Genomic DNA, 12,364 nt, shown 5'->3' with positions numbered 1-12,364 from the left:
CTTGCTGGTCTATAGACAAGTTCCCTTGCTATTTTCTCTGTGGTTTATGAGCTGTATTTCGTCCAGCACCTATACAGTGTGCTGGCCAAGCCATTTTCTTGAAGTAGAAACATTTACCCTAGACTTCTATACCAGGTTTTTTCTATTCTGTTAAGTGCCCCAGCATCTAAGCTGTTCCTCAGATGGTGGACACCAGTTCTTGTTCTCTCCTGAGCTATCTGCCAGTATGGTTCACACATGTATCACAGCATCTCTGCCTCTTGGTCAGCTTAAGCTGGCTTGAAGTTCATATATGAACACTTCAAAATTATTCTTAAGGTAGAATGGCTAGCACTTGGATGCTTTTGAAAAAGTATGGGTGCCTAGGATGCTTTGTGGTCAAATTGAAGCTGTGGCTGACTACTGGCACTGCCAAAATCTGTGTATCCCTTGCTCACACATGGTCTTAAATACTTCCTTGAAGCTTGTTCTGCATTCTCTTAAATGTCACTAAAGTCAGTCTACAGTCTTGGAAAGGCATATAAACAAGTTATGAGAACTGAGAAAAGATAAATTTCTGCACGATTCAAAACTAAATAGCTAATCTTTTCCATCAGTTCATTTCTTAGTACACTGGCAAATCACTGTTTTTTCTGTATATTACAAGTCTATGCAAAGTTGGAAAGCAAACACGGCTTTCTTTTTAAACTCTAGAATACTTGGCAGGAGTCATTTTAGCTCTGTGGAAATGCATGTAAAAATTCTTGCATTAGTTTTGTTACTAATAAATAATTGTAGGCACAACAGTTTCTTGAAGAAGGAAAAGAAAGTTGTGCTACATAGAGCTTGATTTCTGCTTAAAACAGTTGAAGTGTTAAATTGCTGACATTCTTTTACAGACCATGTAAATGTCCTAAGGAAAAAGTCTTTTGAAAGCTTATGAAATTTCCGAACTTATACTCTGTGAGATAAAATTCTGAGGAATTGTGGCTTTTTTTTCCCCCTAGGAACTGTTCCAGCAGCTGTTTCTAAAGTTTCTAGAGTTGCCACATCATCAATTTTACTAACATTAGCAGCAAATTCTGATCTGTTTGCTCTTCGCACAGTTTTTTTTCAGCAGATTACTGAAGCAATTAACCATGGCTAACAAGGCAGTTTTTTACTTCTGACAGTGTTGTATACAGCCATTATTGGACTACTGTACTTGAGGACAGGAATGAAAACTTTTTCTTAGCTCGAGTGGTTTATATAAAGTGTGTGTGGTAGGCCACGTAGGCTAGTAAGATGCTCTCATAAAACAAAAACATCTGTGGTTCCTTGGTGTGGTAGTGTACAATAATGAAAAAAACATGCAAACGGTCATGGGAAACTTAGTAACTTTTACTTTAAGGGAACTGTGAGGTACTTGCAGTACACAGTGTAGTTTTTTTTATTAAATGTAATTTATGGCTATATATGCCTGAGTAAAACACAATTTAAAAATAGTTCTTTTACAGTAAATGGGCAAAATTGCTTACTGCTGTCCTTGCAGAGGTCTTTCGGTAGCCTTTACATTGCTGGATCTGGAACTTTGTGCTAAATGCAGAAGGGAGCAAGGCTGAAATAGGTGTAGAAGGGAAGGTGTGGTGTTAGACTTTTTCATAATAGGCTTTCAGATTTGGGGGCTTGGGGGAGGAGATGTTCCAATAAGAGAATAGTAGCCAGTTGTGAATTCATTGCAATTCCTCATTGGTATGCTATGATAAAATTCTTTTCAGTTTGTCTTGTGCTGCAGTAGTAAAGAGCAATTAATGGAGAAGTAAAGTGGCCAACTACTAAATTCAGTGACTCTTTTGAATGTGTTTCAAGTCATGTAAACTAAAGGGATTTAAAAGTCTTGTACTGATTTTGTCTGAAAAAAATACCATTATGTTATTTCCTTTGCAAAGAGGGGTCACAGTGATACCTCTCTATTCATATGGCATTTAATACCAAATGAAACTGCATAGAAAAAGAAGCTGAGGTGGGCAGCTCTCTACAACTACCTAAAAGGAGGTTGTAGTGAGGTGGAGATTGGAGATTGGTCTCTTTTCCCAAGTAACAGGACAAGAGGAAATGGCATCAAGTTGTGCCAGATTGGCTGTTAGGGAAGATTTTTTCACCTAAAGGGTTGTCAAACACTACAACAGGATGCTCAGGGTAATGGCTGAGTCATCATTCCTGGAAGTATTTAAAGGTGTGTAGATGTGGCACTTAGGGACATGGTTCAGTGGTTGGCTTGGCAGTATTTGGTTTATGGTTAGGCTTTATTGTCTTAAAGGTGTTTTTCAATGTAAATGATTCTGTGAATCCTCTTTGCTGTTTAATGAGGACACATATGAGAAAACATAAGGTCATGTACAGGTACATTAATATAGCAAGACATGAGCATATAAAAGGTGTTTGCATGAGAGGCTGGTAAGAGCTGTTCTGAAGGCACCTGGTTCAAAGGAATGAATGGTGGATTTCATCCAGAGGCAGGTGTCACTGAGGAAATGCTGCAGAGGTTGTGAATAGCACAGGAGAGCATACCTTACATGGATAAGATAGGAATTCCAAACAGTATAAAACAAAAGGGCAGTTAAGGTGATTGCTTGCTCGAAGGAAGGAAGGGGCTTGAAAGTTATTGGCACAGACGAAAAAGACGGGTAGGTGATGGGATGTGTTGAACAAGAAGAATAGGTTGATGAATGAGGAGAGCTTATAAGGACAGGAAAGGAGAAGGGGAAATCAGTTTGGTAAGAAGCACCTAAAGATGGAAGAAGGTAGCAAGCTTCAGAAGAAGGAAATCTCCCAACAGAACCAGCACTTGGTGTGGAAGAAAAGTTGTCAATGGCTGGACAATGAACGCACTATTGGCCAGACAGGTGAGAGTACTTGTTCTGTCACAGCAGAGAAGGTTTTGCAAGAACCTTTAAGCATTGCTCCAAATTGTTAGTAAGTAGTACTGGGATAGTTGTGTACAAATCTGTTGTACATTTGGCATCTTGGCAACTGATGGAGAACAACTTGTGGAAAGGTATTTAAATTAATGAATAGATGTCAGACATCTGGCAGGGATATTTTGAGCACTTTATTTCTTCTACTTTTCATACTTGTCCTTTTCCCCAGTTTCTCTTGATGTCATGAAGAAACTTCTAGGAAGAATGCAGATTATTAGATTTTTGGGGGTTTTTTTAAACACTGCCTTTCCCATGTGTTTGTGTTTATGAAGAATTTTCATCATGAAATTGTCTTGTTTTTTAAACTGATTTGAGGGAATATGGAACACTAACTGGTGTAACAAGGTATTTCTCCATTCCCACTAGCAAGAATTCTTACCATCCTTCCAAAAAGACAGAAGAGTAGCTTATATGGTAGTGCTACTTAATTTTTTAAAAAATTTTTGCATAAATCTATAAATACTGAGAAAAAGTCCCCACAAAAAATATAAGTCATAGAGACATAATAGTAGAAAGTGCCATAAGGGATGAGCAGTTTTTCTGTGAGAAGTAGGATAGTATTTCAGAATTTGTCAGGCCAATCGTACTGCAGCATGTTTGAAGCCAGTGGAAGTTTACCTCATGTTCTGGTGATGTTCATAGTCTTTGGTTGAATATTCATCCTGTTTGGAAGTGTAAATCAAAAAGATCTGTGATGCAAATTTGGATTTCCCTTATATGAGGTTTTTATCAGAGTGTGTTTACTGAGGCCATGGCTCTTGCTAGTCATTGGCATTCTCTAGGTCTGAACAGGAGTTGATTGTACTTACTTGCACTCACTGGATGCATTTTGATACTTACTTTTTTTTAAGAAGGCAAAAGTACCAAATACTTTGAAAGTCATAAACTACAAACACATCTTTTCTGATTTCCCTATTTTCTTGTTCTCTTTTCTTTTTTTTTTAACAAAGGATTTTTTCCATTAAAAATGTGGTTACTAAATCCTTCTTACTTGTTTCTCAATAACTTTTTACCAGGCATAAGAAGAAAGTGGTTATGATTTTTTTTGTTACTATTATTTTTAATTTTTTTTTTCCTCCTGGAACTCAACTCACTCATTTTTATGTAATCAGTGTTTTAGATTTAACATCATCCTATGCTTTTCTTATCATGCTGTGTCATTCCATGACATACCACTCTACTGACTTCCTGTGTGAAGTTCTTTGTTATAGTCTTGTGATGCTACTTTTATAGATGACTTCTTTGTCTTTCTAAGTGTTATACATGTCATATCAAAACATCCGAAAAAGAAGCACAGCCTTAAAAGTTACACTTAGAGAGGAGAAACTTCTATTGTTATTTTAAAATATACTTTCAGGACTGAAATTTCTTAGGGCTGTCAGGAGAGTATAATAGAGAGAGCTGCTTATCCCTCCAAAATGTATCAATATGGTGGTGAAAATTAGCTGTAACTGTTACAAGATGTAACTTGAGGCGTGGTTTGCTTCTATCCAGAAGAGGGACTTCTGCATGAGCAGCAGAAGTTGATCACTGTTCCTTTTGTTGACAATTGATCATTCCCCTTTTTTATGGGAATTTTCACATACCTAAATAGCCTTCCAGCCCTTTTCTAATACTTAGGCCTCTTCATACTTGTGTTGACAGAGGACAAACTTTACAGAGGAGAAGTTTGAAGAAAAATTAATTTAAATTTTAAAGCAAATATAATTTTTCTTATCATAGTAAGATTTCATAATGCAGGCTAAATGTATATTTATGGTCAATCTAAAAATTGTGGTATTTAGCTAGTTTTTTTATCATTCAGATTTAGGGAGAAATGGAACATGATTTAGTAGGTATTTCTCCAACTTCATCATTCCTCTCCTGATGATGTTTTTTAAATGTTTCGTTTAATGAACTTGAAACCATTTTTCCTTAATTATTCCTTTATGCTTGCATAATAACAACAACAACTATATAGTGACATTGTAATAAAAATTTTGAAATTAATGGGTCTTACTACAAAATGAGTGTTGGTGTTGAATGACAGATGATAATAATGCATTTTCCTGGTAATATTAAGATACAAATATTTGTCAAATATTGTGATGCTGTAACATTGTACAGGATTCCCATTCTTTTCCTGGCCTCTTGGTGTGTGACTAGTGCAAGCTGAGGGCAGTTGAAGTAACTATAAAAGTATATTTCATGAACTGTCTTGCATAGAAGCTCTCCTTCTTCCATCCCATTCAGCAAGTCATCTGTGTTCTGACTTCCCTTGAAGTTTCAATCACGAGATTAAATCATCAGTACAAACAATGTGATAAAAATAAAATGTGTTGTGTGTGTAAGTTGAGAACCAGTGATGGCCTGGCACGTTACAGCTTTCAGTCCAGTATTCCATAAAACTTCATATAGTATATGCAGTATAGATCATGAGTTATTCCTCTGTCTCTTTTTAGTTTTCATTGTGTTATCCTTGGGTTTTGTTGTTTGTTGTGTTTTTGGAGTGTTCTCAGTAACTGTAGTTATGGCCCATGTTTCCTACCTGTTTAGACAGTCAGGAGAGGGTGTTCTGTGGTTGGTTCAGAGCCACATGTGCTGGTGAATGAGTATGCATGTACTATTCTCAGCCAAAATGCAAAAGACTTGAATTCTGTGTTCTGCCATGCTGATGTTAGTTCACAACTCCTACATGGCTATCAGTTTTTGCAAAACATGTGGGAGCTGTGATGATTGGTCAACCTTGATCTCAGTTTAATAGACCCAAAAGTTACCAGAGATGGATACTGACAGACAAGCAGTGTGTGCTGACAAATCTAATTTTCTCAGAAACCAGGCTAACAAATATAATTCCAGAATACACAGTTTTTATATTCTGCTCTTTCAGAATAGCTGAGGAAAGTTGCAGCATATTAGTGCTCAAGACTTGAAGTTTCTTTGTGGAGACTTAGGAGGCCGTACCACCATTTATACTAGCATCTCTTAATCCCAAGCCAAAGTGGTAACATCGCCAAACATACCTCCAAATTAATACTGGAATCACTGTGATTGAATTTTGTATTTATTAGGGGGAAGGGTTCTTAACCAATTTTGATGCAATTTTCTTTTCGTCATGGCAGTTCAGCTCTACAGGTGTGGATCATCTTTGTGACCAATATAATTAATGTAAAAAAATTACATGGGTTGTTTGTGAGTCACCATAGTCAAGCTGTGGTGTCATGCTTCATATTACGCAAGTAATGTAAACATTCATAATGTTGCCTTGTGATCAGCGCTCTTTTCCAGCTGCTTTTAAAAGGTTCAGCATTTGAAGAGGGGTAGAAGCCCTCAGCACTCTTACTATTTATTCATACATGTTCACCCTTGTAATTCTTATGTCACTACTGCAGGTTCTGCTGTTACTGTCTTTCTGTAAAGTCAAAGCTTAAGGAGGCATGACATTCACATGTGAGTTCTAGCTAGAGCTCTGGTCTGATTAAGAAGTCCTAGACATCAAAGTCCATTGAGGTGAGCTTATCTGTGTTGAATGCCTTGATCACATCCTCCTTCAAGATTCCACAGAAATATTTTTAGCAGGGTGGTAGCTGGGGGTTTTCAAACTTGCTGATCAATTAAGTACCATTAGAAATTACCTTCAGGTAGTCCTCTGTTTTAGAAAGCATGTACAGTTTCTGTTTCCATGTGGATGAAATGATATATCTAATATAGCATTTTGAGGCTAGTTTATAACAGTTATTTCTTATCTGGACATTTACAACTACCGATGTGTATTTAGGGTTTAGAAATGTGTCTAGCCATCTCATGATGCTGGTTTGGACTTGAATGCTTTCTGAAGTACAGCATGGAGTCTGACTCCATCCAGTGAGACACTGACTTTGAAACAGTAAATCCTTAAAATTTTGGTCTTTGGCAACAATCAAGTAATTCTAGGCTAGCCTTACTCCTTCCCAACTGTCTTAGATGCTTGGAATTGCTTTTCAAAACCTTTAGATGAAAATTATCTTTCCTAGCATTTCAGAGTACTCACTGTGGTTTCCACTTGGAGAAATTACACTAGAACTGACAACTGTTCTCCATGCAGGAGGAAATACAGTGCTATATGGAATAAAGAAACCGATATTTCAGTGCTTCAGTTGAGAAAATACAAAGAAAGCAGCATGGGCAGACTGTGGAGGAAGGGTTTGACAGTAACTCACATGGGGTGTGTGCATTACTTTTCCTGTGAGGAAGGTGAACTTCGCCCAAGTGGATGGTGTGCTTTTATTCATTCATCCTTAGCAAATCCCTTGGGAAAACTAACAGGGTAAGCACCCAGAGGCCTAAGAAGCTGCAGGTGTTTTGTTTTCTGGATGCTCTAGCCAACAGTGGCATTTCTGTCAGCTTTGAGCAGCAGGGTGAAATAATTTAATCCAGAAGAATTTACCTCATGTTTCAAGAATTTTTGTTTGTTCTGATAGTTGTATTGGGATAGAATTGAATCCACTTGATTCAGACCTGTTCACGTGTAGCTGCAGATGGCAAAGGCAAGATTAACGTGACAGTGGTGTTGATTAACATGATGTTGGCACAAACAGTAATTGAAAAACTCTGTTCCTTAGCACTTTCTATGTTGGGATTTGATCTTTATATTAAATGAAGAGATAGCTCATTTATTGTAATCTGCTTTGTTGTGGTCCAAATCTCTGTCTTCTATGAGTTCTTACTTTGCTGTTTGTGCTGGAGTTAGGTAACATATATGACCATAAGGTAAAACAGTCCAGGAAACGGATCTGGCTGAAAATTCACCTTGTTTTGATTTTTTTGAAATACATTCTTTTTTGCGGTATATATTTGTATAAAACTGTTCCGGAACTGAGCACTGATACTGCTCACAGGTGTGTTTTATGTTTGTGTTTTGTGTTTGTGTTTCTTGCTGCCTTTGCCACCCTACTTATATGTGTTTTTATAAAGAAATGTATGAAGCTGTATTAAGTATTTCTGCCTAGTTCCACATATTTTGACATGCATAAAATATATACTGTAATACAAGGATTCTTTTTTGTAAAAAAAAAGGATAAAATAAAACTTGGCAATTGCTAGCTTTTTTCCTAAGAATCTAAAAACCATTAGATCTCTCAAGCTGGAATTCCAGATAACAGAGAGAAATATTTGTAATGAAGTTCCAGAAACATTTTTTCACTTAGATTATTCACTCATAAGATTATGTACTATTGTTAGTTCTGGCTAATTTGTGATCCGACTGCAGGTGTTTTGAATTTTAAAACTCTGTGTTGCCAAATAGCACCAAAAATTAACATTGAGAATACTCTGTTGCCATGGTAATGTCTTTGTTAGAAGACTGCCAAGCAACTATAAAGTGAAACCAATGCTTTTGATGTGCCCTGAAATGAGGAAGGGAAAGAAGACCAGTAAGAACTGAAACATTACTAAGGCCCATGGGTTTTTTGGTAGGCATTGGAGAGACCTTGAATATTCATCTTAAACTTTTCAGTTTCTTTTTATTGCTTGATTTGGAGTTTTTAAAGCTAGATTTCTTGCTTGACACTTGCTGATGTGTAACTTAAGCAATTTGTAAAAATTTGTAGAAAAGGCCACTGTACAAAACACAAGTGATTTTGGTGTATTTTTAGTGACTTCTTCCCTTTCTACTTTAGTAGCACTGTTTAAACTTGAGGGAGTTCAAAAGTAAATCTCTTACTGCAGTAAAATCTAAAAGCTATTGTGTACTTACAGGCATATATAAATAATTTTTTCCCTTTGCTTTGAGCCATTTTGATTCAAGTAGTTCAGGCTCTCATTTCAACCTCCTAGGGTTCTCTTGGCATGAAGGGAATGTATGAGGGCTCAAGTATATCCTGTGCCTGCAGTTTCATCTTTTTCCTGTCATTCATTCACTAGACCGTGGTAAATGGTAGTTTGTCAATAGCAATATGATAGGCTATATTTAAAATAGACTTTTCCTGGGACAGAATCAATGGCCTTGGTTCTTGATGTTTTCTCCTTGTTATCCACTCTCACGTGACCCTCATGTCAAATAAATCCTGTTAGCCTGGAGAGTACAGGAAGAAACTGAAATGGAAAAGCAAGCTCAGAACTACCGTCTTTTTTTTCCAGGCATAAGTGATAGAAAATACATGAGACCTTATATCGCACCTTATATTGAATTTGGATGTGTCTATGTAAAATTACAGAACACTGCTTTAGGAACATTGTCTTCAAATTGTAAAAGAAATATTTTTGCAGTTGTGTCTGCAAAATTGTCTTGTTGAAGACAGTTTTCATAGACACCATACCATGTTGAGGGAGAGGCTGGAGACCTCTGTTTAATGAGTGTGTGTTTGTTCAACATTATGGATATTTCACAATGTTTTAAACTCTTATAATAAGGGATTTTTTCACTAGATGAGGTTACATGCAGTGTCCTTCCTTGAAGAGAACAGAATGATTTGTCTTTTCTGCTTTCTTGTACCGGAACTAGGAGTAGACTGTGTGCTGGCATAAAGCAGAAGTGGATGAAGAAATTCTGGTCTGTCTAGTGCTGGTTGTTTAAGGATTTAATAATTTAAGTGCATTATTGGGTCAGGACCAAAGTATTCAGTACCTCGTGGACTGAAGCCCAAGAAGAACAGTTGTATCTGCTTCAGACTGCTCTGAAGAAAAGGACATGTCCATTAGTTGATTGGCTTTCATGCATTTTGGATAGCTGGGGCTGACTGTGGAAGTTAACTTCTATTAAATTTAGTTAAGAAGAATTTAAGATATTCGAAGTCCTTCAGATATTTCATATACAGTATTAGCTTTTGTATGTGGTAATATTAAATAAGCTTTTGCTTCACAGTTGTTCTAGTATTTCAATGTTGTTTGAATAAAACACATTCAAACAAGTCATAGGTAGAAACATGTTAGTGCTTCTCTCAATCCATTGGATTTTTTTTGTTTTGAGTAATGGTTTGGTTTTGGGATTTTTTTTTTTGTCAAGTACAGTTGATACCATAGTTCAGAGTAGACACGTACCTTTCTTGATACATCTACAAATCTTTAGTCACACTTTCCTTTTTTGTTTTTCTAATTGGCTGAGCATTAGCTTAGTTTGGAGTTATGTTGCTTGTACAGACCTCAAAACAAGTTTCAGAAGTGGCCAAGTATAATATTTTATTCTAATGTAATGCTTGTTTGAGAACTTTGCTGCTGTTGTCTTAAAAATGTGAAGGCAAATATCTTTGACTAGTCATGTGAATTTGAATGTATAATTGTACCTACACTGTCATTTTATCCACATTCCTTGGTGTTTTTCTGCCATCCATAACATGAGGACTGTTTTGTGGTAATAGAGACTTTCAGAACCTAAACTAGTCTTCTTGATGTTTTATCTAAAAATGCCTTACATTTCTCTTAAAGAAACTTGAAAATTTTCAAACAGATATTTTTGGAACAGCTTAATTATGTGGGAGGCTCTTAAAATAACTTCCTCTTCTGTTGTACATGTGTTTTGTGTTGTATTATGTACAATAACAGTGTCCCATTAATTTAAAAGGGATCATATCTGTGATCAGAAGCCCTTTCCTAACACTGTCTAACACTGATTTAGGAATTGATTCAGCCCTTCCAAGACTTTTGTTAGTCAAAAGTAATTTGTAACTGCGAGTGAAATACCAGAGTCAAAATGGAACTACTTCATGGAAAAACCCTAGAGAAGACTAAGAAATCAAAGGTACAATTAAGTAGTCCTGTGTCAGTTTCTTTCTGGGCACTAGAAGAGCTTGGAAATGCTGAGGATTGGGAAGGTCTGATTGAACTTGCACACAAAAATACAAATCTCTGGGAATGGCTTTTAACCCTTTGGAGCCAGGAATAACCTGAAATAGAAAGCAAAGTAGTTGAAGCTATTAGATTCTCCCTTTCTCAGCTGTGCATTCTGGGTTAAATACAGTTCTTGTGATGTCTTTAAATACACCCTTGTTCTTTATTATTTGGTAGAAATCACCCTCTTGGTTTGATATGTACCCTCTGGTGTCTTTGTACTGTGTGAGTGGTACCCATACCTTAAAGCTGGGGCTGTTTTCATTGCCAGCTGAGGAGTGTTGTGCCAAGTATCATGTTAATGTAGGCTGTGCTGAAGCCAGTAATTCCTGTTACAGTCTCCCTCAGTAATGCACACTCCTAGGAAAAGGTGAATTACAGGAGAGTTTCTAGGTCTTGTCTGGCTTGTTATCTGCTGATCCCCTGCTGTGCTCTTTGTTTGACCTTTTTTGAAAGGGCAGCAGCAGCTGCCATCTGCCTACGGCTTGAAATGGTTTGTGTGCTGCTGGCTGGTACGTGTCAACGGTTTTGTGGCAGTGCTTACTGCAGGTGAAAGCTGTTGGGTTGATGGTTGCCTCTCTTTGTGGAGTACCATTGTTCATGGAATTTTTTGGACTTCATCTTTGTTTAGCATCTGTGGTAATATAAATACATTTTGTATTTGTTTTGTGAAAGGGCATAGTGCTAAATGGATGATTTTTGTTCATAACCATAGCTTTTGAAATATGCTTGTGTGCGTTCTATATGTTACTACCTAGGCTTGTTTTCAAAAGTGAGTTCATTTCTTTTATAATTTCTTTTGTATTTAATAATTGATATGTAGTCTATATCTACTATTACTTTCATATTATCTATTATTAATAATGTGTGAACACAGACATTTGGTAGCATTAATGAGGATGTATAGCTTAATTGTCTCATAAATAGTATTTCCAACAAAATAAAGAACTGTCTTCAGCAAAGGAAAACATCTCTTGTTCTTTCTTCAAAGAAATCCTTGAAGTGGTTTTTTCCACATACAATTGCAGACTTCCTTAATTTCCAGGAATCCTAGATCCTATTGATAGAAGAAATTGTTTGGTTTATGTTTTGCTTGTTTATAATTATTCTTTGGTGCTTACTGTCACTGCTGAGTACATTAAAAATCCTTATTGCCTAGTCTTAAAGCATAAAGTCTGATCTGTACTTAGACTGCAGCCCTTTTATGTTTCAGTGCAAAGACTTCTCCTTTTCTTACTGTCTTTCCTAGAACTATTTATAAAAAATACCTTATTATGAATAAATATTTGTTATTATTTTTTGAAAGTCCTGACTATTCTTGGTGGTGTGTTGTGGTTTTTTTTTTGTTTTGTTTTGTTTGGTTTGTTTCATTTGGCTTAGTTTGGTGGGTTTTTTTCCTACTGATGGTGAAGTTGCCTCTCTCCTTTTGTAATACAAGAGAGCAGGGCCTACCCTGGTGGTCTAAGCCCCATTGTTTCAGGCACACTGTAAATCTGAAGCTAAACTTTTTTGATTTCTTTCCCAAAGAGCTGACTGCTTTCTTGAGAACGTTATGAGTACTTCCAAGAACAGAGTTGATGCATGCTGTCCCGTGTGAAATAAGTGACTGGATTACATAAATTGATACTCCTAGTCTGCCAAGG

This window comes from Geospiza fortis, unplaced genomic scaffold, assembly GCF_000277835.1.
Source record: "Geospiza fortis unplaced genomic scaffold, GeoFor_1.0 scaffold44, whole genome shotgun sequence".
In the NCBI taxonomy this organism is placed as follows: domain Eukaryota; kingdom Metazoa; phylum Chordata; class Aves; order Passeriformes; family Thraupidae; genus Geospiza; species Geospiza fortis.
The sequence above is the reverse complement of the archived record's forward strand: the minus strand, read 5'-3'. Positions refer to the sequence as shown.